This window comes from Canis lupus, chromosome 5 (genome assembly GCF_003254725.2).
Source record: "Canis lupus dingo isolate Sandy chromosome 5, ASM325472v2, whole genome shotgun sequence".
NCBI lineage: Eukaryota > Metazoa > Chordata > Mammalia > Carnivora > Canidae > Canis > Canis lupus.
The window spans coordinates 31,661,728-31,689,590 of NC_064247.1; the positions used below are offsets into that span (position 1 = coordinate 31,661,728).

Consider the following 27,863-nt stretch of genomic DNA (forward strand, 5'->3'; position numbering starts at 1 on the left):
TTTTGGGAGCACATCTCCCTCTGTATTACAATGGCCTGATCACTTCCCCACCCTTCTTTCTAATCTGGGGCTCCTCTGGGGTGGAACTTGGCTGGCTCACTGCTAGACGCCCCATCACTAGCACAGACTCTGGCACGTGGTGGGGCCCTTAGTAAACATTTATCAGATGTTGAACATTGGCCAGAAAAAACCTACCAATCAGTTTGATCAAAGCAAACAAGCAGTTTCTCTCTGAGCCTGTATGATTTAGGGGAGATGTTATACTGGGTACCTGTAATAAAGCCTTTTTTTTTTTTTTTTAACCAGTTTGGTTAAAAAAAAGAAAGTTGTTGCCAGTTTGGTTGATATCATTATCAAGATTTGACGGGGCCTTTTTGTGGATTCTAGCCCCCTAGGGGCCCCCAGGCCCAAACTCACCAATAAATAAAGGTAGAAATAAGACGGTTCCCATTCTGAGCATATGGAATCTAGAGGTGACCATGATGATGGCAAAATCCCCACAAATATGGAAGACCGCCATTTTGAAACACCCCTGTTCTGTCATCTTAACTCTTTTGGAACAGGTGGTTCACTCATATCACAAATAAGTGGGGGTAGCCCCGGTGGCGCAGCGGTTTGGCGCCGCTTGCAGCCTGGGGCGTGATCCTGGAGACGCTGGATGGAGTCCCGCGTCGAGCTCTCTGCATGGAGCCTGCTTCTCCCTCTGCCTGTGTCTCTGCCTCTCTCTCTCTGTCTCTATGAGTAAATAAATAAAATCTTTAAAAAAAAAAACCAAATAAGTGGGCTATAGTTTTCTTTATAAACAGTTAAGTCGGGGATCCCTGGGTGGCTGAGTGGTTCAGCGCCTGCTTTCAGCCCAGGGCGTAATCCTGGAGTCTCCGGATCAAGTCCCACATCGGGCTCCCCCCACATGGAGCCTGCTTCTCCCTCTGCCTGTGTCTCTGACTCTCTCTCTCCGTGTCTCTCATGAATAAATAAATTTAAAAAAACACAAAAATAAACCAGTTAAGTCTGATTTTTTATGATACAAGAACGATAGTTTTCAGGGAATGCTCAGGAATCACCAATCACAGATCTCACAAAGCATGTGTATCAGTCAGTACGGTGTGGACTGCAAGGAAGATGGCCCAACAACGAGGACTATTATGGCCTCACAAGACAACAAGCCTACAGGTAAACACTCCAGAATTCAAGACTCAGGAGCAGGGGCTGACTTTTCTTTGATTCTCTTAGCTGTACAATTCATGGTGCCAAGGCAGCTGCCACAGCTCTGGGCATCCATCACATCCCCCCACACGATAACATTTGAAGTTACAAAAGATCGGGGCAGTTCCTCCCAGATAGCTCTTTTAAGCAGAGAGGAAAGCTTTCCTAGAAGCCCCAGTAGCTTTCCCTGATGCATCATTGGCCTGGATTGGTTGGTGCACACGCCCAGCTGTGAGAGATGCTGGGGAGTGAACCACGGGCAATTTTCAGCCCGTTCTTGCTGGAGCTGGGCTTTGCCATGAAGGGAAAAGGGGGCAGGCGTTGCTGGATGGGTGACCTTGGGTCAGTTCACTTTCGGCAAATGACACTATTCATTATATGCTCTTGTTCCCGTTACCATGTTAGAGGCATTGGGGGTTCAGGGTTCCAGGGGTTCACCTTTTTTTAAAGATTTTATTTAATTATTCATGAGAGACGCACAGAGAAAGGCAGAGACACAGGCAGAGGGAGAAGCAGGCTTCCTGCAGGGAGCCTGATGTGGGACTTGATCCCCAGACCCCGGGGTCACGACCTGAACCTAAGGCAGACGCTCAACCACTGAGCCACCCAGGTGCCCCCAACCTAAGTACATTTAAAAAAAAATTTTATTTAGCATGAGAGAGAGAGAGTTGAGGGAGGGACAGAGGAAAAGAGAGAGAGAGAGAGAGAATCTCAAGTAGACTCTCTGTGAGCACAGAGTCCACCATGGGGCTCAATCCCAGGTCCCCAAGATCATGACCGGGGCCGATATGAAGAGTCTGACACTCAACTGACTGAGCCCCCCAGGCACCCTTCAACCTAAGATAATTTTACCTCCAAAGAAAAACTGCCAGCAAATGCTGAGTTATGCTTCAGGATATGCACACAGCAGTATTTAGGGGAAGGAATACGGGTGTTTGTGATTCACCCGAAATGCATCCAAAGGCAGGGTGGCTGGAGAGGCCGCAGGGGAGGCCTGAAATGAACGTGGACCTTCCTCCCACCACTCCAAGTGCAGACAGATCTGGGTCCACCCCACCTGCATCCCACCTGCTCACCCACTTCCTGGGAATCGGACATGGGGGAGTAGGTGCGTGTGGGTCAGAGACTGAGGCTGTGGCCCGACTCTCTCTCCAGGCAAAATAAGTCCGCCTACATGGTCAGCAAATGTCTCAGGCCCGCCACAATCTAAACCTCTCAACCAAGGACAACCATTCCTGACCTCACCGTGTGGACCTCTCCAGAGCTACAGGGACCAGAGTCAGAGTGTGGTTCTGGGGGGTGGGGGGCCCGGCCATGCCGCCAGGGTGGAGGACTCTTGTTCGCCTCCCCAGGATGCAGTCTGCTCCTCCCAGCAGAAGCCCAGGATTTCCCTGTGGGCTCCTCTTCTTCCTCTTCTCTCAGGTGGTACCACATGTGTGGGATCTCACCCCACTCCCGCATACACACACCCCCACCTCGGGGCTCGAGCCTATGACCCAGCCTGGCCAACCAGAAGCTCTCGCTTCCTCGGCCCGGTGACTGGTTGATGCTGGGAGGACCAGGGCAGGTGTTCACTTGCTGTCAGAGTGGACTTTCTAGAACACCAATTTGATTAGGTCAAGGCCCCGCTTAAAACTTTTCAGTGGGGTGCCTGGGTAGCTCGGCCTACTGGGCTTCTGGCTCTTGATTCCAGGGGGGTGGTGACCTCAGGGTCATGAGATGAGCCCTGCATAGGGCTCCAGGGTCAGCATGGAGTCTACTTGAGGTTCTCCCTCTCCCTCTGCCCCTCCTGCTCATGCTTTCTTTCTCTCTCTCTCAAATAAATGAATATATCTTTAAAAATTTTTTTAAAAATCTTTCAGTGGCTCCCTTGTGCCTAGACAACCTCCAGACTCCTTAACATGCCATGCAAGACCCTGATAACCTGCTTCCCGCTGGCCTCATTTCAGCCTCCAGTCCTCCTACTTGCAGCACCCCCACCCCCCGACCCTTTCCCAGCATCAAAATGATGCCAAGGCTTTGCATATTCCTTCTTTCTGCTGGGACCATCTTTCTCCTGCTTCCCTACCTGACACGGTGACTCAACCCTTAGCACCCAGCTGCAGCCGCACATTCTCGGGGAGGTGACCACCCCCCTCCACCGAGGCAGGCACACTCTTCCTCACCAGCCCTCTCACACTTCTCACAGTGCATAACTACCCCGCTCTCCACAGTTTACACAGCTTTCGTTCCCAGCACAGGCCAGGCCCCTCCAGGATGAGGGTTACATCTTCAGACGAATCTCGATTCCAGTTCGCCCAGGACGGTTTTGGCTTTTGTGGGATGTCCCCGTGGGATGAATGGTGCCCTCTCCACTCTCCACAGCGTCCTGGTTTGGATGATGACTTATATGTTCACCGTACTTAAGCAGCATCTGCAAAGGTAGTTTTCCCGGGAATGTGCGAATAAGAGATCCTTCCTAGGGCTCATTTCTTCTACCAATTAAAGAGCTGAAGTAGATGACCTCTGACTTCTCCACTGCTCACACTGAATCAAGTAAATCAGGAATCTGAAAGGCTAAATCCAGCAGTTCTGATTAAGCGCTCCCTGGAAAAGGACCCTCTACATAGAATCAGAGAATTCTGCATTGCAACAACCTATTCACGCTTGCATCAGCACCCAAGAAACCTGGGGGTACCTGGGGGGCTCAGTGGTTGAGCATCCGCCTTCATCTCAGGGTCCTGGGATCAAGTCCTGTATCAGGCTCCCTGCAGGGAGCCTGCTTCTCCCTCTGCCTGTGTCTCTGCTTCTCTCTCTCTCTCTCTCTCTCTCTGTGTTTCCCATGAATAAATCAGTAAAATCTTAAATTAAAAAAAAAAAAAGAAACCATTACCTGCTATGACCCCATAAATATGTTAGATCCTCCTCAAGACATTTCCCGCAGTGACCCCACCAGTGGCTGCATGTGCTCCCAACAGAAGAAAACCAATTTTTGTGTGTTCTCAAGATGCATGTGGCATCAGTGGCATCATTAGGGCCCAGACATGCGTCCTGAGCTGTCAGGTGTTCCCATTCCTCACCTGTACCTTCCGCCCTCCCCAAGGGCACGTGCACCTCTGCCAATGCCACATGGGGAACCAAGCCGCCCCTAGGTCAAGGCCGGGAGGCCAGAAGCCCTCCACCACTGATACACAGGCAGCAAGTGGCAGCGGCCACATTTCATGTTGGTAGAGCAAGGTGTGCCAGTTACTCTGTGCAAAACCGTGGTAAGGAGCACACGATGGATACTGTGCCATCTCGATCTTCCAACTGTAAGACTCAGTGTCTTTACCCACACCTTACTGCCAAAATTCAGTGCAGTTAGTGTTAGATCAGCCACAGTTGAAGAATTTAAATATTCCACAATCGGGAAATAATACTAAATTGCTTAAAATACCCTTGGTCACTTATTAAGTGATCCTTACACTAATAGCCCGTGAATTTTTTTTTAAAATTCGATGCCTCGGCCTTTTATTTTATTTTTTTACAATTGGGTATCAGTGGAACATGGCTTTGGTTTTAATAAAAGTTGCAGAGGGGCACCTTAGTGGCTCAGTCGGTTAAGTGCATGCCTTCAGCTGGGGTAGTGGCCTCCAGGTCCTGGGATCGAGCCCCAAGTCAGGGCTCCCTGTTTGGCAGGAAATTTGCTTCTCTCTATCTCTCCCTCGGCCCCTCCTCACCGCTCATTCTCTCTCTTGCAAATAAGTAAACAAAACCTTTTTTTAAAAAACTTGTAGGAGGTGGCATTTACCAGAAATGAAATTTCCCTAATGGTTAAAAAAAGAAAAAAAAAGCTTATTTGCATAACTTGTACACTTCTACCTCCCATGAGACACCAAACAAAAATAAATTTTCCAATACATTTCATGTTAGCTCTCTACAATGCAAATCTCAGTGACCCAAGACAAACTTCCTCTGAGGACATTAAAAATAAATAGTACCTTGCCTTTCCCGCTATTGCTTAGAAAAGATACTCAATCGACATCTCATAGATCAAATCTCTGGTGTCCAAAGTGAAAAAAAAACATCTCTGGTGTCTCACTAACCTAGTTTAAAATAATTCCACAGTGATACCTGGGGGGCTCAGTGGTTGAGCATCTGCCTTCAGCTCAAGGCGTGACCCCAAGGTCCTGGGATCGAGTCCCTAATCGGGCTCCCCATAGGGAGCCTGCTTCTCCCTCTGCCTTAGTCTCTGCCTCTCTCTCTGTGTCTTTGGCTTGATAAATAAATAAAATCTTTTTAAAAATTAGGAAACATCTTCATATCTGCTTCTGCAGTGAACCCAACATTGACATCATGTTACTACGCCAGGATCTGCCCATCCATAGGGAACCACGGGATCCACAGGTGCTGCACTACCGCTGCTTTGCTCATCACTGTATTTTCACTGACTTAGAAAGCGTGGGCACATGGTGGGCATTCAATAAATATTTGTGGAAGTGAGAGAGGCAGTGAGGGAGAAAGGGCGGAAGTATAAATAGTGTCCTGAAACTCGCTTTAAAATGTAACTTGGAAAAAAAAAAAAAATGTAACTTGGTTTTATAGCCTTTTTTTTTTTCTCACAAGGTAGACTTTTAGGTCACAGGTGGGAAGGGCCAAGAGTCATGTGATTCTCGATATCTGGTAAGTTTATTTTCTATCGTCTGAAAAGAAAAGATTTAAGACATTTTGAGCTATTATGTCACTGCTGGCAACAAACCAGTGCCACCTAGTGGTCCACACAATTCTGGGCGAAATGGCCTCTGCTGTGAAGACAAAAATAACTGAATGTTTTGTCCGTGTTTGATTTGGGGGTTATTCAGAGAACTGAATCACTTACTAAAAGACCTTTCTAGAAGCAACATAACCATTGTTACCACTGTGATCTGATGTACATGAGAGGGTTTTCTGTGATCTGATGTACATGAGACAGTTTTGGTAAATTTGTTAACATTTCTCAGAGCAAGCGGTAAAACCAATGATTAAAACAAAGTAATAGGGATCCCTGGGTGGCGCAGCGGTTTGGCGCCTGCCTTTGGCCCAGGGCACGATCCTAGAGACCCGGGATCGAATCCCACATCGGGCTCCCTGCATGGAGCCCGCTTCTCCCTCTGCCTGTGTCTCTGCCTCTCTCTCTCTCTCTCTCTCTGTGACTATCATGAATAAATAAATAAAATCTTTAAAAAAAAAAAAAAAGTAATAGGAGCAGCCCAGGTGGCTCAGCGGGTTAGTGCCACCTTCAGACCAGGGCCTGATCCTGGAGACCCGGGATTGAGTCCCAAGTCAGGCTCCCTGCATGGACGCTGCTTCTCCCTCTGCCTGTGTCTCTGCCTCTCTTTCTTTTTGTGTCTCTCATGAGTAAATAAATAAATAAATAACATCTTAAAAAAAATAAAACAAAGTAATAGATCATATTCTTCGTTTAAAGATCATTTTAGGGACTCCTGGGTGGCTCAGTGGTTGAGCATCTGCCTTCGACTCAGATCATGACCCTGGGGTTCTGAGATTGAGTCCTGCACTGGGCTCCCCGCAGGAAGCTGCCTGCTTCTCCCTCTGCCTGTGTCTCTGCCTCCCTCTGTGTCTCTCATGAATAAATAACATCTTTTTTAAAAAAATCTCTTTCTTTCTCTCCTCTTTCCCTGACCTTGCCTGGTCTCTGATTTACATAGCGAGAGATTTTTAAAACTGCATGCAGTATGGGGCACCTGCGTGGCTTAGTCAGTGAGGCGTCTGCCTTCAGCTCAGATCCTGATCCCGGGGTCCTGGGATCGAGTCCTGCATGAGGCTCCCTGCTCAGCAGAGAATCTGCTTCTCCCTCTGCCTCTGTGTGCACTCTCTCTCTCAAATAAATAAATAAGATCTTAAAAAAAAAAACTGCATGCAGAAAAAGACAGGTGTGCATTGGAATTGCTCAATAAATGTTTGCTGCAGGGATCCCTGGGTGGCGTAGCGGTTTAGCGCCTGCCTTTGGCCCAGGGCGCGATCCTGGAGACCCAGGATCGAATCCCACATCGGGCTCCTGGTGCATGGAGCCTGCTTCTCCCTCTGCCTGTGTCTCTGCCTCTCTCTCTCTCACTGTGTGCCTATCCTAAGTAAATAAAAATTAAAAAAAAAGAAACAAATAAATGTTTGCTGCTGATACACATACAGGAGCCCAGTAAGTCTTGTGGAAGGGAAGGAGAGAACCTAGAACATTAGGAGATGAACATTAGGAGAGATCCTAGAACATTAGAAGCCACAGTGAATCATGAAGATTTCAAAGGCCACCTAAAACCACTGCAGTAACAATGAAAATATTCGAGTGTCCTGAGCCTTCATCAGTAAGGAAACACTCCTGCCCTAAAGATGACTGTTGGGGTGGGGATGTCCTTGTTTTTTTAGATATTCATAATCTTTTTTTTTAAGGTTATATTTATTTATTCCTGAGAGACACAGAGAGAGGCAGAGACACAGGCAAAGGGAGAAGCAGGCTCCCTGCAGGGAGCCCAATGTGGGACTCGATCCCAGGACCCTGGGGTCATGCCCTGAGCCGAAGGCAGACGCTCAACCTCTGAGCCACCTGGGCATCCCCTAGATATTCATTATCTAAATCTCCACAATTATGAGTCTGGGTAGAAAAATTTCATCAAAATGTGAAAATCGTTAACCATCAACTAGCTTCCATTTAGTCTCCTTGCGAAAACTCCTTCCCACTTAACAATCACTCAGGTCTACCTCCACCTGTCACGCTGACAGCTTGTCTCTCAGGGGATGTATGATGAAGTAAAAATACTGTCAACGACAATTTATCACAAATTAAAGTGCCGCCTCTTCTGACAGAAGAAGAAATCCATCACCAAGTAGGTAAAAGTGATGGGAAAATGGCCTTAATCGTAAGTGAAGCTGTTGATGGACAGATGAGAATATGATGGAGCAAATGATGCTTCCGTTTGGAAGCATCTTTTATCACATAATCAGTTACTCCCAAATTTACTGGCTGAAAACAGCAATCACTTCGCTAGCCCCTTCACGTCTACAGTCAGGAATTCGCAGGGAGCTGGGCTGGGCAGTGCTGTCTCGGTCTCAGAGTCTCAGGATTTCAGGTGGCCGCAGTGGGATACAGGCCCCCCTCCTCACACCCAGGTACTCCGCCCAGGTTAACCCCTGACAGGTGTCTGATGCCCTTGGGATAAAGCCAAAGAGCATGCACGCGCTCCACGCCGTCACCCACGCTGGCCCAGGGTGGACATCGGCCACTTTCCCTGTCCCAACAACTGTCTCAGTTTTCGGGAACCCAACACCTGCCTTGTCGTATCATCACCTGAGAGGCCTCCTAGCAATGTGGCTCCCTTCCCCATCCCCGCGGGAATCCAAGCCCCCCCATCAGAGCACCTCCTCCGTGGGATACAGGGATTGCTGGCGGCTGGACGTGTGACCCACACGGAGCCAATCAGCATCCTTTTCTGTGTAATTGCCACACACATTCTCCCACAAGCCTGAGAACTCAAATCTACCTCCGCCGAGAAAGACTGTATGAAACCAACACAGAGACAACCAAAATGAAGAGCTGGAGAGAAAGAAGTCTTTATGGCTGGTTTAAACTCCTGAATTCTGGCCTTCCCGGAAGTCAGTCTACCCCTGGACTGGACTCACTGTGTGTCCCAATGAGGTGTCTGTCCTCATCGGATGGGGGCCCCCAAATGTGGGGCGACCATCCTGTGGAGCTGGTGGTGCAGGAGGTCACAAGAACTCACCGGAGGCAGAAGAAAGGAGATAGTTTACTGAATACACTGCGAGGGAGCAGGTGCAGAACAGCAGAGGAGAGGCTGCCTGCCAGGAGGCGGCAGGCAGGGGCCGGTTTGAAAGGGAGAAGATGAGGAGTTCTGGGGACAAATGGAATTTCCTTTTTTGGTAACTGTGCCTGGTTGTAAGGAGCCCATTGGCCAGTTAGGGCTTATGGCCATTTTGAGGTGGGTCCTTTGACAGACAAGCCTGTGTTCAGCCAGGGGGTCACTGGGGGACCCTTTCTGGGTTCCATGGTTCAAGCCTGTTTGCCTAAACAGGCAAAGCCTCTACATTCCCTCCTACTGGTCGTTGATAACAAATTATCTGCAGTGGCTTCTTCCTGCTGAATGTGGGGTGTAGAGATGTCCCTCCTGAGCTTCTCAGTCCATGGGGGGGTGGTCCTGTGCAGTCATAGATCAGAGCATGGTATTACATTAACACACCACTAGGCCATTTGGGTGAAATTCCTTGGTGGTCAGGTCTATGGGTTTGGGGAGGGGACCCTCCTGGTATGGGCTGCAATCCCTGTTGAATCATCATTTGTATATGGAATTGCTGGATTCTAGAAGAGATAAGTTGCTTTTTATTATTTTATTTATTAGAGAGAGAGAGAATTTGTGCACAAGCAGGGAGAGTAGCAGGGAGAGGGAGAAGCAGGCTCTCCGCTGAGCAGGGAGCCCAACCCGGGACTTGATCCCAGGATCCTGAGCTCATGACCTAAGCCTAACGCAGATGCTTTACCTACTGAGCCACCCAGGTACCCATAGAAGAGACAAGTTAAACAAAGAGATTAAAGAAAAGGGACCCCTGACCTCAGGGGTCCTAAGAAGGGAAGAAGCCAAGAGAGCCATGAGCAGGTTTCTTTGCAGGAAATCCATCCTTGTGTTGCATGGTCTGGAAGGAGGAAGCCCAAAGCTTACTATGAGAAAGACAAACCTTGTCCCCCGAAGGGGTGATGATCGTATCGTGACAGCAGGACATTGTGGGGGGCAGGGGTGCCAGGGTGTGGGGACAGCTCCTGGTAAGGTATGATTTCTGACCAAGTACATTCAGAGAGGTCACCCTGAAGGAAAAGTTCAAGAACGAAGCCTAGGAGAAATCGTGTTTCGGGAGGAAAATATTCAGGGAGGTTTTTTTTTTTTTTTCTTTTTTTAATTTATCTATGATAGTCACACACACAGAGAGGAAGAGGCAGAGACACAGGCAGAGAGAGAAGCAGGCTCCATGCACTGGGAGCCCGACATGGGATTCGATCTCAGGTCTCCAGGATCGCGCCCTGGGCCAAAGGCAGGCGCCAAACCGCTGCGCCACCCAGGGATCCCTTCAGGGAGTTTTTCTAAGATAAAACAGAATAATGGAATGTGAGAGAGTAGGGACAGGGACGGGCTGGATGTGTGGTCCCCTAGGCCCCTGGATGTGCATCACCCAAGTGTCATTTGAAGAACAGGTGTACATCTCCAACAGGCTAGCAACTGTGGCTTGGTGGAGGGCTCCTCATCTGCAGTCAGGGAGTTCTTGATTCTGGAAAGATGGCTCCAAAGGGACAAGCCGTGAAGTTTTACACCGCTGTTGGAGGGGTCAAGAGAACTTAGTATGGCCTGACCCAGACAGCTTCAAGTGGCTTTTTGTCCTGCAAAGAGTCTTGAGGTCTATGCAATCCCCAGATGTAAGCTCTGGATGTAGGTTACCTGAGAAACACGGGTCAGGTTCTGGATCGTACTGGTTTTAGTGGCCGTTAATGGTGGAGACGATTCACCCTAGGGAGAGGACATTGACAGATGACAAAATCTTCTACTCTGAGAGGTGAACCAATCATTACAGGGAAGGGAGGGATTGGCTTAAACTGTCAAAGTGAATATTCATGTTAGTTAGAAGCCCTGTCCCATTTTAATGGAAATCTGGAGTCCATACACAACACTCTTGTTTTTAGAAAGCATAGGTTCCTCTGTGAGCTGCAGTCAGGATATTAAGGGCCATTCGGTTTTGGAGGGCCACCTTTTGAATTTGTGGGTGACCTCGAGATGGGTTTTATTAAAGGTGGTTGTCATGTACTTGGCTAAAACTTCTAGTTGCTATTTTATGTCAACAGAGGTGGCTTCTAGGACAAACACAGCAAAGGGATGAAACCATCAGGAAGTTTCTTTGGGGCACCTGGTGGCTCAGTGGGTTAAGTGTCTGCCTTCAGCTCAGGTCATGATCCTGGGGTCCTGGTATCGAGCCCTATGTCAGGCTCCCTGCTCAGCAGGAGAGCCTGCTTCCCCAACTCTGCCTGTCCCGCGGCTCCCCTCCATGCTCTCTCACTTTCTCTCTCAAATAAATAAATAAACCTTAAAAAAAAAAAAAGCCCTCTTTGTTTCATGTTTAGCCATAACAATATCCTAATTACAAGGACTCGCTGGCAAGTGGGAGAAGACTTTTCTTTTTTCTCTTTTTTTTTTTTTTAATTTTTTTGGAGAAGACTTTTCTAGGGAGCTATGGGCATCCCCAGGTGCATCAGTCAATCCAATCACGAAGACAGTGGGGTTACCCTTATTTCCACAAGTCCATAGTTAACTCCATAGAGCACGGTGCACTCTGGCTTGTAAGGAGTGATTTTGTCATCCCAGCCATACAGAATTGGTCAAGGTGCTAGCTGAATTATACAGATTGTTGGAGAATCCATCCCATTTTCTAGCTGTTCAAATAATCATATCCCCATGGGGTCCTGTTATCTCCACAGAATAACAAGCATGAAGATAGTCTATACACAAGCTCCTGCGGCAACTTCTCTGAAGTTGACCTCAAGTTGTTGAGCTTTGGCAAACAACAAGCATTTGAAGACCATGAGAACTAGAATTTAATATCTGCAAAGGTGTGTTACTGAAACATAATTTTTCTCTCTAAAATTATGGGATCCCTGGGTGGCGCAGCGGTTTGGCGCCTGCCTTTGGCCCAGGGCGCGATCCTAGAGACCCGGGATCGAATCCCACGTCGGGCTCCCGGTGCATGGAGCATGCTTCTCCCTCTGCCTACGTCTCTGCCTCTCTCTCTCTCTCTCTCTCTCTCTCTCTGTGTGTGACTATCATAAATAAATAAAAATTTTAAAAAAATTTAAAAAATAAAATAAAATAAAATAAATAAAATTAAACCATTATTGGAGGCGCCTGGGTGGTTCAGTTGGTTGGGTATCTGCCTTCAGCTCAGGTCATGATCCCAGGGACCCAGGATGGAACCTGATATCAGGTTCCCTGTCTACTTCTCCCTCTGCTCGTGCTCTCTCTCAAATAAGTAAAGTCTTTGGGACTAAAATCTACCATTATTTTCAGAGATAACCAAATCAAGACTAATTTGTCCAAAAAACAAGTACAATTTTAATAAACTTGGCCTAATTATTTGCATAGGCTCAGCAAGAACAGTGATTGCCTGTATAGATATTTTATTTTTATTTTATTTTTATTTTTTTTGTATAGATCTTTTAGAATCTCCTTTGCCGGAACATTCATTCATTCATTCATTCATTTATGATAGTCACAGAGAGAGAGAGAGAGAGAGAGGCAGAGACACAGGCAGAGGGAGAAGCAGGCTCCATGCACCGGGAGCCCAACGTGGGACTCGATCCCAGGTCTCCAGGATCGCGCCCTGGGCCAAAGGCAGGCGCTAAACCGCTGCGCCACCCAGGGATCCCCTTTGCCGGAACTTTTTTTTTTTTTTTTTTAGATTTTCTTTATTTATTCATGAGAGACAGAGAGAGACAGAGAGACAGAGAGAGAGAGAGAGAGAGGCAGAGACATAGGCAGGGGGAGAAGCAGGCTCCACGCAGGGAGCCTGACGTGGGACTCGATCCTGGGTCTCCAGGATCAGGCCTTGGGCTGACAGCAGCGCTAAACCGCTGAGCCAGCCAGGCTGCCCTGCCGGAACTTTTTATGAGGAATCTTGATCAAACTCTTAGTAGCCTCTCTAGGCCAGAAATCAAGCCAAGTACTTGCCATCAGACATGATGCCAGCAGTACAGTACCTATAGATCTGGGTGAATTCCTCTTCCCAAGGTCCTCAAAATAACCTGAGGCTCCTCCACCTGCCAGGAAGTGACATCCTTTACTCACCTGGTGAGGCTGCTGGGAATTCTGTAACCAGGTATCAGGCCAACATTTTCAAGGGGCTTTATTGGCTTCATGTTTCATAAAGTCAACCTTACTTCCTAAAAGCTGTCTGGTCATATCTTAGTCTGTGCATGTCTCTCTCAAACAGGATATTTCAGTGAAAGCCTTGGAAAAATAATCAATATTTCCAAGGTTGTCCTGTTTATAAGATCAGATTCTTAGCAAACTTAGGCAAATGACAACTGCTAGGAAAGAACACCCCCCACCCCCACCCCGGAGACTTTGTGAATTTCAGAGTGTTCAGGTAAAGAGAAAAGTAAAATGCTTCAATTTGTTCATGAAATTAATACTTTATCACATTTTTGTAAGTCATAGCTATCTTAAGAGAAAGTTTTCTTAATCTGAAAGAGCAAATACTATTAGAGAGCCACCAAAATTTCAAGCAAGAGTCACAAAAACATAATCATCTTCCTCAATTTATTTAGTCCCATGTTACTAATTCTTAATCAGTTTGAATACAATCTTTTAGTTAGTTCTGGAAATTCTTATCTATCTTAATTTTAATGGGTTTTTTAAAATATTAGTTTATTTATTTGAGACAGCGAGCACAAGAGAGCATGCAGAGGGGCAGAGGGAGAGAGAATCCCAAGCAGACTCCGTGCTGAGCAGGGAACCCAACGTGGGCTCGATCCTAGAACCCCGGGAACATGAGCTGACCTGAAGGCAGATGCCCAACAAACCAAGCCACCAAACCTTAGAAAGTTTTAAAGCACATGCCTATGTAGGATTATAGCTCATGAAGGACAAAACAGAAACTTTGGGTTTCCTGGGCAAAGAGGAGAGAAAACAACTTTGTTTACAATCAAGAGCAGACCAATCATCCAAGAAAACTGTCTTTTGAACAGAGAGAAAGCAGAATTTCAATTATACACCAGTGTACTTTTAAAATCAGCTCATTTTCAACCTTAGTCCATCTCCACCACATGTAAAATTCTTTTCCAAACACTTCCCTTCACGAACCTTCTACAAACTTTCTTCTGTAGTCTGATTTTGTCCCAAGCCATTACTCTGCAAACAACCTATCTCCTTTAGGACAAAATTACCTTCTTTTACCTTCAACAAAAACATATTCCCATTCCTCATACTTTTCTTACACATGCAGAGTTGCTTCCCTTATTCTTGTCAAAGTTAATTACATTCAGGAGAATTTTAACTTTTAGAAACCTTAGTCTCCCGTGGAAATGAAGTAGTAACCAACTGTGAGTCATTACGGCAGCACTCTTTAGATGGTACATTTATAAATCAATTAAGCCCAAAGCATGTTTTCCAATACTGACATATCCTTTTTCTCTGCAACAGGAAGCCAAAAGCACAAACCTGCGATCACTAATCGATGCTTCAGCACTCCATCCTATTTGAAAAAGACCTAAGTGTCCAACAAATTCAGTCCCAATTTTTCACTCAAGCAAGCTTTCAAGTTTCAGGTTGCCAAAGGCTCTAAAGGCTATCTTTTTTTTTTTTAAGATTTTTAAAGTTTATTCATGATAGACACAGAGAGAGAGAGAAAGAAAGAGAGGCAGAGACACAGGCAGAGGGAGAAGCAGGCTCCATGCCGGAGCCCAACGCGGGACTCCAGGATCACGCCCCGGGCCAAAGGCAGGCGCTAAACCGCTGAGCCACCCAGGGATCCCCTCTGAAGGCTATCTTAACGATGACCCATGAGAATACTGAGAAAGACAAGATTCACCGTCATTTTAAGTCCCCTTTTTTGCTGACAAATTGTAACAGAGATCATGAGCTTAACTAACCGTCAGTAAACCTTGGTAGAATAAAATGTCTCATACTTAATGCTGATAACTCTAAAGATGGGTCTTAATTAAACCCAAATTATGTTTCACCTGGGTCCGCTTAAAATGCAATCAATTTGTTCCCCATTGTGAGTTTTCACCTGGGGCCCTGGTGGGGCAATCTGATGTGGGTGGTGCAAGTCCCAGGGGATGTTCTTCGCCCTTGACTGTGATGGGAGGAGCAGCTGCCAATGGTGCTGGAAGCCCCAAGGATGCTCTAGGAGCCATGGATGCAGGTGGCATCCATGGTGGTGCAGACAGAGTGGGGGAGAGGCAGATGCTCAACCGCTGAGCCACCCAGGTGCCCCAAGGATGCCTGGTTTTAAACCTCATCAGCTCCAACAGAGGAGCAGACACCGTGTTTTCCCGCCAACAAGAGGGAATAAAACAGCGCAGGTTGGGCCGGCATAGACAGGGGACTTCCCCCAAACAAAAGGAGTTTCAGCAGCTACTCGGGAATGTTCCTTTAAGCTCCAGGCCCAAGGTAGACTAACCACAGTGGCCCCAATGATCACAGTCATGAATTAGGGAAACGAATGAGGGGGGAGCCCCTGCATCTATTAGGACGAGGAACAGCGAGCCAGCCAGTGTCCAGTATGTAAGGAGGGGGGTGCGTATTTAGCCTGGTTGGCAGCCACACATATTCTGCAAGGGGCTCCTGAGTCAGGGTCCTGATTGACGACCAGGACTGCAATGAGACACCTATGGGGCTGCCGACCATGGGGAGGTGTTTCAGCGAAAGTCCAGCCGGAGGACAGCGTGAAAAGACAGCCGGACCCGATAAAGGATCAGACCTATACAAGGCGACAGACTGTTGGGGCGTCGGCGTCCCATCCCCCAGAGGGATCATGTGATTCAAGGCGACTGACTCGTAGGGTGTCCCACAGCACTAGGGGGTCCCACAAGAAGAGGGCAGTGGCAAATGGCCTGGCGCTTCCCATGGGGGCATCCCCTGGCAGCAGTGACGGCTAGACCCCCATGAGGCCCCACCGGGTGGGAAAGAGGAGGGGGACTCACCCCTCAGCCACGGGGGATCGTGTTCGCCTGCAGACCAAGGTGGTGGCTGGAGCCAGTTGCGGGGTACTCTAGGAGCAGACCTTCTGTTGGAGTCAGAAAGCACAGGGCAGGGGCCCTTCGTGCTCTGGGGTGCAGTTAATCTGACCTGTTTACCCTCAGACCACACTGGGGGGTCCTTGGCCTTTCTGTCCTTTGGAGGGCACTAGGGTTAGCCTCCTGAAGGGCTGAGAAGAGCAAGGTCCCTCTGAAGTGAAAAGGGGACATCCCTCACCCTCCTGGACCAGGGCAGTCTGGCTGGTTCCCCCAGGGCTTTGGGTCTTCACCCAAGAGTCACCGAGGCTGGAGGCCATCAGTCCCCCAGGGAGGATCAGAGCCGGTGCACAAGGGCAAGTCCCGAGAGACTCCCAGAGGACCCACAGAGAGCCCAGGACTGGCAAAGGCTCTGCATGTGGGGTTCCCCCAAATGTCAGGGGGCTGCAGTCTCCCTGTCTAGGCCACCAAATGTGGTACCTAAATGGGGTGTCTCTCCAAGGGATGGGGGCCCCCAAATGTGGGGCAACAATCGGATGGAAGCCAGTACTTTGGGCAGGGAATGAATTCCTGGGAAGCAGAACAAAGGAGAAAGAAGTTTACTGAATACACCTCAAGGGAGCAGGTGCAGGACAGCAGAGAGGCGGCTGCCTGCCAGGAGGTGATGGGGGTGGGGGCTGCTTTTATTTTCATTTTTAAAAAAGATTTTATTTATTTATTCATGAAAGACACACACACAGAGGCAGAGACACAGGCAGAGGGAGAAGCAGGCTCCCCGTGGGGAGCCCAATGTAGGACTCGATTCTACCACCCCAGGATCACGCCCTGAGCCGAAGGCAGACGCTCAACCACTCAGCTATCCAGGTGCCCCAGATCTTGGTTCTTAACACTGAAAAAAACCCTTCAAAATCAAACCCCCCAGGACACCTGGGTGGCTCAGGGGTTGAGCGTCTGCCTTTGGCTCAGGGTATGATGCTGGAGACCCGGGATCAAGTCCCACATAGAGCTCCCTGCATGGAGCCTGCTTCTCCCTCTGCCTATGTCTCTGCCTCTCTCTCTCTGTATCTCTCATGAATAAATAAATAAATAAATCTTTTTAAAAAATCAAACCCCCCTTTATTTTGTTAACTTAAAAATAATGTAAGAAATATAAGAATATTTTCATGGTTACAATTTTTCTGGAAAAAAAAAAGGGGGAGGAGAGAGTAAACGGAGCAAGGACTGGTCCTACCAGACAGATTCTAACACACACTTAAAAGCTCCCAGTAACAGTTTATTATCAAAGAAGAAAGATGGAGATGACTGGAGCAAACCCCAAGTACATAACCAAATACACGTGTACGCTGAGTCAACGTCAAAGACGGCATTTATAGGGATCCCTGGGTGGCGCAGCGGTTTGGCGCCTGCCTTTGGCCCAGGGCGCGATCCAGGAGACCCGGGATCGAATCCCACATCGGGCTCCCGGTGCATGGAGCCTGCTTCTCCCTCTGCCTGTGTCTCTGCCTGTGTCTCTGCCTCTCTCTCTCTCTCTCTGTGACTATCATGAATAAATAAATAAAATCTTAAAAAAAAAAAAAAAGACGGCATTTATAACTAGCGAGGAGGGCGCCTGGGAAGCTCAGCAGTTGAGCCTCGGCCTTCCGCTCAGGGCGTGACCCCGGGTCCTGGAATCGAGTCCCGCATTGGGCTCCCCAAAAGGAGCCTACTTCTCCCTCTGCCTCTCTCTTTCATGAATAAATAAAATCTTTTAAAAATATATTAGTGAGGAAAGGGGAACGACCCATCCATCAAATGGGACTCAGGTTAACCAGCTTGCCAGCGTCACACTGCCCCTAAGCAGTAGGAGACTGAGCCCGTCAGCTTTCTGCGCGTCTGGCCTTCTCACTTCAGAACCTGCCCTTTTAAACGTTACTGGTGCCTGTCCTTGTGCACCTGTGTCCCAAGCCTCTGACAGGACAATACAAACAGAAGGCATCCACGAATGAGACCACGCAGGCTTGCGGGATCGGCGGGGTGGGGGACACGACTAAAAAGAATTGGAACAAAAATGTAAAACTGCTTGCTGGGGTCGCCCACCCGGACCCACGGGGCGAAGCCCAGCCGCCGGCAGCTCACAGATCCTGCAGGACCAGCAGGTGCACCACCCGGTGCCGCCCGAAGCCCCCCGGAGCGGAATCGCGCGAGTCCCAGCGGAGGCCGAGGGCCTGGCCCGAATCTGTGCAGAGACCCCACCCCCCCTCCAAAAGCGGACCTGGCCCGAGCCTGCGCAGAGGGGACCCACAGCTGGAGTTGGCCGAGTCTGCGCAGAGGGGACCCGCGAGCGGGCGCGAAGCGGCGAGGCGGGATCACCATAGTCTGCGCAGTGGAGGCCCCCGCCTCCCGCAGCGGGTCCGGCCGAGTCTGCGCAGAGCGGACACGGTGGCGGGGGGCGGGGCCGCGGCGGAGGGGAGACCGCTGGGTGCGTAGAGCCAGGGGTTCGGCGCCCGCCCCACGCCGGGAAGCAGGGTGCAGGGAAGACTCTCAGGGGCCGGCCAATAGGGAGAGGCTAGGGTCCCGAGGAAGGTGGGGAGGCCCCCACCCACGGCTCCCCGCGCGCACCGCCACGACCCTCAGCTGTCGCTCCCCCCCACCCCTGTGGGTTCCTGTTCCCTCCTAGGGGCCCGCGAGCTGCCTACCTCCAGCCCCTACCCCCCCACACACACCGGTGCAGACCACTCCTCTCTCTGCCCTGCTCTGTGCCTGGAGCCTTTGCAAAAACACTTGGTTCCTGGGTTCGGGGGGTTACCGAGGGCCCCGATGTGGGGGGCGGGGGGACACACGTGTTCTCACACTTGATTGAGATATTCCTGATATTCCTGCCCTTGGAGTTCAGAGGAGGGGGTAAGGCTTAGGCCAGTAGCGTCCTAGTAAAGGTCTGCACATCCTTTTAGGAGTAGCTTCCAAAGCCCTTTCCTCTGAGAAGCCTTCCAGAGTTGCCTCCGAGCTTCTCTTGTCTAGCTTGCGGGGCTAGTGCTCACTCACACTAACTTGTTTCACGCGTTTCCTCAGTGGGTGCATCTCTGGGTCCCTCTAGACATGGTTCTGTCTTTGGCATCACCCAGCACATAAACATCAATGTGACTTTAACAGGATTGAAATGGTTAGAAGGTGCCAACATTCTAGGGAGGCCTGGAACCATGGGGAGTGTCACAGGCTGAAGAAATGATGGCCCCTGGGCTGGGTAGGGCTGCAGACGTGTTTCCCCCCATTGCTCACACAGTTCATTTTTATTTGAATCCGTGGCCAGCATTTTAAAATGTGGAAATGGCTTTCACATCTACCCACACAAGGTGTAGATGTAACTGTGTCTTGGAGGCTCAGACGTATCCTCACAGAGCCCACATGTCTACAGGTGCACGTAGCAGGAATTAGAGGAGCTCTGCTTTCAGACTCCGCATCGAATTCCCAGATCCCCAGTTCCCACCAATCTCCACTGTCTGCCTGGCATGGAAGCAAAGTATCCCTTTGTCGTGTACCATCTAGCTTCCGTCACTTGTTCTGATGAAGTGCCTGGCCTCTGGCAGGCATGTGAGTCCTTGGTTCTCAGTGTAGGTGGTGGACAGCAGGTGCCTGGGTGGCTCAGGGGTTGAACATCTGCCTTTGGCTCAGGTCATGATCCCCGGGTCCTGGGATGGACTCCTGCATCGGGCTCCTCACACGGGGGCCTGCTTCTCCCTCTGCCTGTGTTTCTGCCTCTCTGTGTGTTTCTCGTGAATAAATAAATTAAATATTTTTAAAAATAGATGGTAGAGAGCTGGAGGGACATAGGGAGCAGAAGAGTCAGGGGCAAAGGGACAGCATGGGGCGAGGCCTGGCACACAGGGAAGTTAGGGGAGACGCTGGAGCACAGGTTTGCTCTTAGGTGAACTGTACACTGGGGCTATTGGTACACATTGAATTGTGCCCCGCTCCCAAACTGTGTTCCTTCCGTATATTGAAGTCCTAACCCCAGTAGCTCAGAATGTGACCCTCTAGGAAGTAGGATCATTGTAGATATAATTAGTTAAGGGGAGGAAATCCTGGAGTAGAATGGGTCGCCGATTCAGTACGACTGGTGTCCCTGTAAGAATGGGGCCATGTAAAGAGACAAAAGCAGGGAGAAGCCATGTGGACAGGGAGGCCAAGCTTGTGGTCACGTGTTTACAAAGCAAGGGGTATGAGGACTGCCCGCTGCCACCAGAGCCCACAGAGGGAAGCCACCTCCAAAACTGCGAGAGTGAATTTCTCTTGGAAGCCGCCCAATCCATGTACCTTGTTACAGCAGCCCTAGGGTACATGACACAGCTCTCAGGTCCAGAGAAGCTGTTATTTCCTTGAACAGATGACTTAAACCTCCACAGTGAGTTTTTTATCATTGTTGTCGGTGAAGGCAGGATTTGAGAAAAGTCCTCCATCCAACAGCATGGAGCCAGAAAACAGATTGATTAGATTTTCCAACAATGCATATGTGAGGTTCAAAGGTTCCAGATGAAGATGGGGATGGAGAGGGCCACAGGAGGAATCTTCAGGTTTCCCAGGTATGAATAGAGGGGGGTCTGAGATGATGAGGGCATTGCTGCAGGGCTGGGTAGGCACCGAATGCTGGGCCCCTAACGCACAGCCTTGACTCAGTGTGCCTGGGATGCTGCTTGAGAACTGGCATTTCTACTAAGCTCCTGGGTGTGACTGATGTATATGGTGTGTGTACCACATTTTAGGTGGCATATGCTCCTGTGGGTCTGGCCTAGAAACCTCTAGAACACAAGCCCCCACGAGGGCAGGGACTTTGTCTCGTGCACCAGGGTATTCCCACAGTCTAGAACGGTGCCTGAATGCCGTAGGATCGCAATTCAGTATGTGTTCCATGAAAACTGGTCAGAAATGGACGGTAAGAAAGGAGAATAGCTGTGAGATGATGAGTTCATCTTCATCCATCTGCTTCATGATCCAGCAGGACATGGGACTAGACATGTACTGTGATTACAGACTAAAGTGTGGGTGAGGAGCTGGAGTTCCAGATTCAGGATTCTGCCCAGATGAAGGTGATCACGGGAGCCAGAGGTGACGGAGTCACTGAGATGTCCCAGAAAGATGGACAAGGGGCTGAGCTTCCGTAACATTCCCAAAAAAAGAAGAAATACAAGGAGAAATGGGTAAAAAAAGTACCCATGGCCAGACCATCACACATTGTGGAAGTCAAGGGAGAAGAGAACTTCAGGGGTGATTTAGGGAAAGAAGGTCAACAGGTAACCTATTTGCTTATTCTATCATTTCTTATTGAGCACCTGCTACATCCAGGGTATGGTTCCAAAGCCAAACAAACAGACAGAGGCCCCTGGCCCCGTGGTGTTTCTTGGGAAGCTTACCCTGTGATGGTGTGCAGATTTCCATCCAGCAGGGGGCTTCATCCCCACGGTAGCCCCTTCTGTGGGACGCCTCAGGGAAGGATGGCCAAGGGAGATGAGGACGCCGGGATTCTGATCCGGTTCTACTCCCACAGCACATGCCCAGGGCTCCGAACCGTAACCCATGGTGACGCTCTTCTGCCTTAGGTACCAGTGGCATGCTCGTGATTCTGGCATCTGTGCCTTGCGTTCCAGACGCTCCTCCTGGGCTCCTGACCTGCTGACCCATCACTGGCTCCCCGGACGCTGCTCCCGGAGGCCCCACAGGTGCCTCACACATGTGTAAGGTGATGTCCCCTTTGCCCTGTCCTCACCTCCAACTGCACAAATCAGACAGTTGCCCAGGCAAGAAGCATGGATGTCACCCTGACGCCTGTCCCCTCGCCCCCTCTTTTGAGGACAGCACCGGTTCCGCCCAGTTTTGCCTCTTTAACGTTCGGACTCGATCCATCTGTGCCCACTGCCCGAAGCCCACTGGGGCTGTCACCCACTCCAGGGCACATCACTGCTGGGGTCACCTGCCCCAAAACCCTACTCGCAGCCCTGACCCACCGCCCATCCTTCAGAAAATGATCCAGATGGTCTTCTAAGCACCTCACTGTGCTTACACCATTCTGTGTTAACCCCTTCACGGGCTCCCCTTGGCCTTCAGGAGGAAGTGCAAACCTCTTGGTCCTCTTTGAGGGGACCAGCACTTCCCAGTTTCCCAGTCTGTCTTCCTGCAGCCTGGGCTTGGTCGCGGGGTGTGTGCGTGGATGCCCGTGGCTCTACTTACCTCCTGTCCATGCTCATGCCGGAGCCTCGTGGAAAGTCTGGTTGTCTCTTGGGGCCTCTGAGGCCTCAGCTTAGAAACTTTGTCACCTGGGGGCACAGGTCCAGGCACCCTGGGGCACTGGGAGGTCATTAGTGCATTTCCACTCCTCCTCCTCCTCTGTCCTTCTCTGTCCTGCTTCTGTTACTGGATCCGCACCATTTCTCCTTTACCAGCAAGCACAGGGCTTAGATTTCGTCTGTGGACAGTGCTGGAGGGACAGCGGTTGCTGTGCTGCTTCGTTTTTTTTTTCTTTTAAAAACTATGTATTTATTTGAGCAAGCATGAGCCGGGGGAGGGGCAGAGGGAGAAGCAGACTCCCCGCTGAGCAGGGAGCCAAAGCGGGACTCAACCCCAGGACCCTGAGACCATGACCTGAGCTGAGGGCAGACACTTCACCCACTGAGACCTCCAGGCACCCCGAGGCCTTTCTCCAGCCCAACAGGCTCTCACGACCCTTGAGCCAGCCAGGTGCCCCCGATAACCTCATTTTAACCTAAGTGCCTCTTTAAAGACCCGCTCTCCAAATACAGTCACGTTCTGAGGGACCAGGAGTTAGGATGAAGGCAGATGAGTTTTGGGGGGGATACAGAGCAACCTTGAGAAGTCATTCAACCTGAGTCTCAGCTTTCTCCTCTGTGCAAAGGGGCTAAATCGTACCTGCACATGGGGGTGGGGGTGACCTCCCAGTAACATGCCTCATCCATGGCGGGAGCAGGTAAGGACTTGATATCCGCCTATGTCACTGATTAGGACAGTGTCAAAAGGCAGTAGCATCTTCAATGTGACTGAATATCCCAGAATTTAAAAACCCACCCATGGGATCCCTGGGTGGCGCAGCGGTTTGGCGCCTGCATTTGGCCCAGGGCGTGATCCTGGAGACCCGGGATCGAATCCCACGTCGGGCTCCCGGTGCATGGAGCCTGCTTCTCCCTCTGCCTGTGTCTCTGCCTCTCTCTCTCTCTGTGACTATCATAAATAAATTTAAAAAAAAAATTAAAAAAAAAAAAAAACCCACCCATGGAACAGGTTAAGCAGAGCAGGAAAAAATGTTTTGTAAACACCTCTATGTGCCAGGTTCTTGGTATCCTGTCCATGTGGAAGCAGAGAGAGAAAGAAGTCCTTAGCACCGGGGTTGCTGGGTGCACCTCACAGGTCCCCAAGGCTGCCTGGAGCCCCCTGACCAAATCCCCAGGGAGAGGCCAGGGGGAAGGGGTGGTGTGTTCATAGGCCTGGCCCCCTTGCTTCGGTGCCCCCCATGTCCCCAGGACAGATGCAGGCTCCTGCTGTAGCTGCTCCCAGCCAGGCCCATGGTATCTTTGCTCTCCCGGGCAGTGTTCCCCAGGGCACCCCCAAATGGACTCCCACACACGCTCCATCTCAAGGGCTGTTTCCCAGGGACTGCAAGCTAAGAAAACAAGGCATCAGAGAAGCAGAGTAAAGAGATAAAGAAATGTTAGGCATGGGAAGTGAATGAACACTATTTGTTTTAAGTCATCAATTCGTAAAGAAGCTGCAAATCCCCACCTGCAAGATCAGGTGTATGAATGATACACCTCCTTCGCCTCGTGCATCTGGATGCATCAGTATGTTCATGTTTCCCTCCATCAAATTCCACATGGAGGTGGAGGTGGAGGAGCAAGGGACACGAGGTTACGTGCTGGGGTGCGTATCCTGGCAGGACGCTGCTGTGGGGGCACAGGGAACTGGAGGTGCAGCCCAGGCTTGGGCCTCAGGATATGGGGGGTCAGCAAGGAAGAGGGGGCAGGGAGGACAGAAGAAGGAAGGTCTCCACGCAGAATGTGCAGCGTGCGGGAAGGCCAGGAAAGGTGAGGGGGACAGTCTGTGTAAGGACTTTATGAGGGGTGCCAGGGGGGCTCAATCGGTGAAGCATCTGCCCTTGGCTCAGATCATCTGCCCTTGGCTCAGATCATGACCTCAGGGTCCTGGGGTCAAGTCCCACATCGTCGGGCTCCCTGCTCAGTGGGGGGTCTGCTTCTCCCTCTGCCCCTCCCCCTGCTTGTGTGCTCTCTCAATTTCTCTCTCAAATAAATAAGTAAAATCTTAAAAAAAAAAATGTAAACTGAATTCTAGAATTAAAATTACAATGTCTGAGATGAAAAATGAGGATAGAACCTACCAAAGTGAAACAGATAAAAATACTTAGGAAAAAAAAGGATGACAGGAGCATCAGTGAGCTGTGAGACCACTTCAATCAACCAAATATATGTGTGATTACAGTCTTGGGGGAAAAAAGAGGAAAGTGGAAAAATACTTGAAGCAATCGGTACTGATGGTTTTCTGAATCCGGTGAAAACAACAGGTAGAAAACACATGAAGAAAAATACATCAACGTGCTGATCAAAACCACATTGGCTGAATCCAGTAATATGTACATGGGCAGCATAATTGGCTGCGACATGGAATTTCATTTTAGAAATGAGGACTAAGGACGCCTGGGTGGCCCAGTGGTTGAGCATCTGCCTTTGGCCCAGGTCATAATCCTAGGTTCAGGGATCGAGTCTCACATTGCGCTCCCTGCAGGGAGCCTGCTTCTCCCTCTGCCTGTGTCTCTGCCTCTCTCTGTGTCTCTCATGAATAAATAAATAAAATATTTTTTTAAAGAAGAAAGAAACAACTAAAATTTATAAGTAGAGGAAAGTATTGGATTTTCGGGAGATTGTGCAGAATAGAATCCGAGGGAAGAACTTTCTGTGATAGATCCCTGAACACATCACATTCCGCAACCTCATTGTAAACCGGCTAGTTAGACTTGACAAAGAAACAGCCTGGGAACAGTAATTAGACCCCACATCCGCTTACACTGGCTCCTTAGCAGCACTAACATATACGGAATAATAATAATAGTAATAGACGGAATAATAATAGTAATAACGTAGGCAAGAGATTTAAGATAAAACACAACCCGTAACGATCAGCGCAGAGGCTAAGACGCAATCTGTATTCTATGACGGCTCTGGAGCTTGCGAGAAAGCATCCCTAAGTCGGGGTGAATCAGAAGAAATGTAAAATGGGTGAAGAAGAAAAAGAAGCTGCACCTATTGGGTGCACCTATTGGGCGCCTACCACATACAAAGCACTTTACCGAGGAGGACACAGAAACTCAAGGAGTGACCGAGATAATCTTGAGGTCCTGGGGTCGAGTCCCACATCAGGTTCTCTGCTCAGCGGGGAGTCTGCTTCTCCCTCTCCCTCTGCACATCCCCCTCAAATAAATAAATAAAATCTTTAAATTAAAAAAAAAAAAAAGGGATCCCTGGGTGGCACAGTGGTTTGACGCCTGCCTTTGGCCCAGGGCGTGATCCTGGAGACCCGGGATCAAATCCCACGTTGGGCTACCGGTGCATGGAGCCTGCTTCTCCCTCTGCCTGTGTCTCTGCCTCTGTGTGTGTGTGTGTGTGTGTGACTATCATAAATTAAAAAAACAGCAGCAGCAGCCCCCATTTCAGAGCTTATTTAGAGGATTCTCCTGAGCAGATGGACAAATCCATCCGAGGAGAGCACCAGCCCATGATGAGACAAAGCCGTCGCAACAAGAACATGGAGTCCCAGCAGATGTGTCTGAGACCAGCTCGCATGGAGGACAGACGTGTCCGAGAGCAGAATAATGTGTAAAAGAAGGAAGAAAAGAGATAAAGAAGCAAAGGTGGTAACAAGAGACTCTTAGGTGGTAACAAGATGGTCTCTGAGAGAGACCATCTCTCTCCTGGTGCTGAAGTGGCACGTGCCTCAGGTGCCCCACGGCAGCCCGCACCTGAGTACACGGCTGCCACTGCACAGAGACCTTTGGTTCACAGCTTCCAACTTTTCCCCATCCCCGTGTCACACAAGGGGATGCCACAGGTAACACACAACTTTCACACCACCGTCACCCTTTGGAGGTGATCAAGGATCGGCAGAGAAAAGCCAAAGGCAGCTTTCGGTTCACTGAGTGTCCAGTTCATCACTCATGGCCTCTTGCTCATGGAAACCATTTGTCTGCTAAGCTCTGAGTGGCTGACCCTGGGGTAGACGCCCTTCTACAAGGTCAGCCCCATCCCCGGGGAGCGAGACACAAGCAGGTGCCACAAAGGGTGTCTGCAGTCTCTTGACCCCGATGAGGAGGACAGAGGAAGGCTTTAGGTCACAATGAGAGTGCCTTGCGCATGGTGGATGCTGTGATGCTGGAGGGGGTGAGGCCCCTCTGGCGCCAGGTGTCTGTGGAGCCTCAACGTGGGAGTCCCACCCCAAGGTGGAATCATCACATTGGGAGGGTTGCTGCCCGGCATGAACATCTCTATGATGCAGAGTCTCTGGGCCCCGCTGAAGACCTCCAAGGTCACACGCACTGCCTCCCCTTCCCCCGAGGCTCCCCAACGTGGGAGTCAGTGGACTGGGATGTGGATTATAGTTCCACTCGGCCCAAAGCCCCTTCCTCTGCACCCTTGCCCCACAGTTTAAAGCCAGCAGGTCAAGGGTGTAGCAGTGCTCTGCTCCCTACTTGGTGATTTGTGGGGGATCTGCCCAGGAGCTGTCCCAGACTCTCCCCACTCTGAGGCATAACCAACCTCCTTCTGTGCAAAAGGCCTCAAACGGTCAAGTCACCAGGCCAGCCCTCCTACCCCGCAGCCTCAGAGGGCGTCGCCTTCCCCACCTGAGTCCATCCATTCCCACCATAACTAAGTTAGAATTCGACAGCAAAGTATTCAGCAGCTGTCTGAACCGGCCAGGATGGCAGCTGGGAATGCCTGTGGAGTGGCAGAAAGCAGCCTATCCTGGGTGTGGAAGGCAGACTCCTGAGCCTCTGGCTGGCTGTGGCCAGCCCCCCGACCCCTTCTTCCCCACAGGTCCAGGACCCCCACACCACGGGCTAGGGCCTTGCGTGGTGGGGCTCCTACCTTGTGGTCCGGAGGCAAGGCAGTGGCCGCAAGCAGGTGGCTATCTGGAGACATGGCGGGTGCCAGACGCCATAGGAGTTGGGTCCACGCTGCCTGCAAAGCGATTTACAAACAAGGACACATGAGTGTTCCAGCCGCGCCGCTGCTGACACAGGGGAGGCTGGAGTGGCTGCAGAGTCCTCTGAGCAATCCTGGGGCTGGAGACGAGGATGTGGGAGGGAGTGGGGAGGGCCTAAGCCAGGTCTGGGGCTCATGGAGAGGCTTCACCTGCCCATGGGTTACTGCCCCCAGCCCTCTTCCTCTCTCAGAGCTCTGGGAGCCTTTGGGGGCGCCGCCCACCATCAGATGCTCAGTTCCCACCAGCCTTCTGGGGCTCAGACCTGCTCCCTCCGTCCTGGGCTCCCTTGGGGCCCCCAGGGTCCGTGCACAGGTGCTAACACGTCACAGTGCTCAGCAAGTGGCAGGGCTCTGTGGATCCCCGGGCTCTCCTGGGGCTCCTCCTTCCCGGAGGCTCTTGGGTGCATGCCCAGGCAGATGGCTCCCACAGAGATTCACCCCAAATGTCGAGGCACGCCACAAGGGAGTGGTTATTGCTGCTTACCAGGTTAGTGTCTTTCCAAGGTCAAAGTTTGCTTTGAGAAGTGAGGGAGAGGACCACGGGGGTGGGGTAAGGGGGGGGGGAGTGGTTCTGAGGACAGGGTTCAGGTGGCCTATGAGTTCCCCAAGGTCACGTGCATATTTTTCTAGGCAGAGCCTTCCTGAGTCTCGGGGATCCCTCACCTAACAAGCTT

The 27,863-nt window shown here is 50.3% G+C and overlaps 1 protein-coding gene across 11 annotated transcripts in view; it reads right to left on the reverse strand.

Moving 5' to 3' along the window:
• ZFP3 (ZFP3 zinc finger protein) overlaps positions 1–27,863 on the reverse strand; it is a 90,990-nt gene that overhangs the window by 51,062 nt on the left and 12,065 nt on the right. For 3 of the 11 annotated variants that reach the window (XM_049110098.1, XM_049110096.1, XM_049110095.1), the window contains exon 3: positions 27,073–27,165. The gene's annotated coding sequence lies outside the window, so the exon portion shown is untranslated. Of the gene's footprint in view, positions 1–8,940; positions 9,369–9,397; positions 10,725–20,085; positions 22,386–27,072; positions 27,166–27,863 lie in introns of those variants that run through there. The other 8 variants (XM_049110097.1, XM_049110090.1, XM_049110094.1 and 5 more) reach the window with 7 other exon arrangements.